We start from the raw sequence: 719 nt of genomic DNA on the forward strand, positions 1-719 counted from the left end.
ATTATGCTGAATCTGCTCTACTGTTGTGACTTGCTGTTTTGGCTCTTGTTGTGAATAAATTGAGAACTGACTATATGATGCTCTCTAATTGTTATAAGTTGAGAAATGACAACATGTTTTGACACTTTATGTGCCAAGCACACTTTTTTCTGGGTTGTTTTAATGACTAGCTTTGTTGTTGTTTTAAAGATAAGCTTCCATCTGATGTATATTTGAAATGTGTCTTCATGTTTTCAAGATGAGCTTCCAAGTTCAAACATAGCTCAGAATGATTTGAAATGTGTCTTCATGTTTTAATGGCTGCCATAATGTCATTACAAGTTTTGCTCAACAATGATTGATTTGTCTTCACAATACTAATTCCGTAGATTTGATTTCAGTTAGCGTGCAAGTGCAAATATGTCCGAATTAAATCTATCACAATCAGATTCATCCAACAATCAGTTGCTACCAGAAGCTCAGAATAACAATGATATTGCCATTCATAATTTACCAAGTACAGAGCCAGAAGTTGTGCCTCAAGTTGTCATTGATAATAGCAGTGAAGAAGTCCTTAACAAGAAGGGTAGGAGGAGGAAGTCAACAGTGTGGGAGTATTTTGTTGAGGCAATCTTTCCGATTAAAGGGGTACAAACTACTTTTTGGCAATGCACTTGCTGTCGAACAAAATTTCAAAAATCTAAAACAGGAACTACTTCTCAACTTCTACGTCATGTGAG

This window comes from Phalaenopsis equestris, unplaced genomic scaffold, assembly GCF_001263595.1.
Source record: "Phalaenopsis equestris unplaced genomic scaffold, ASM126359v1 Scaffold000036, whole genome shotgun sequence".
Lineage (NCBI taxonomy): Eukaryota > Viridiplantae > Streptophyta > Magnoliopsida > Asparagales > Orchidaceae > Phalaenopsis > Phalaenopsis equestris.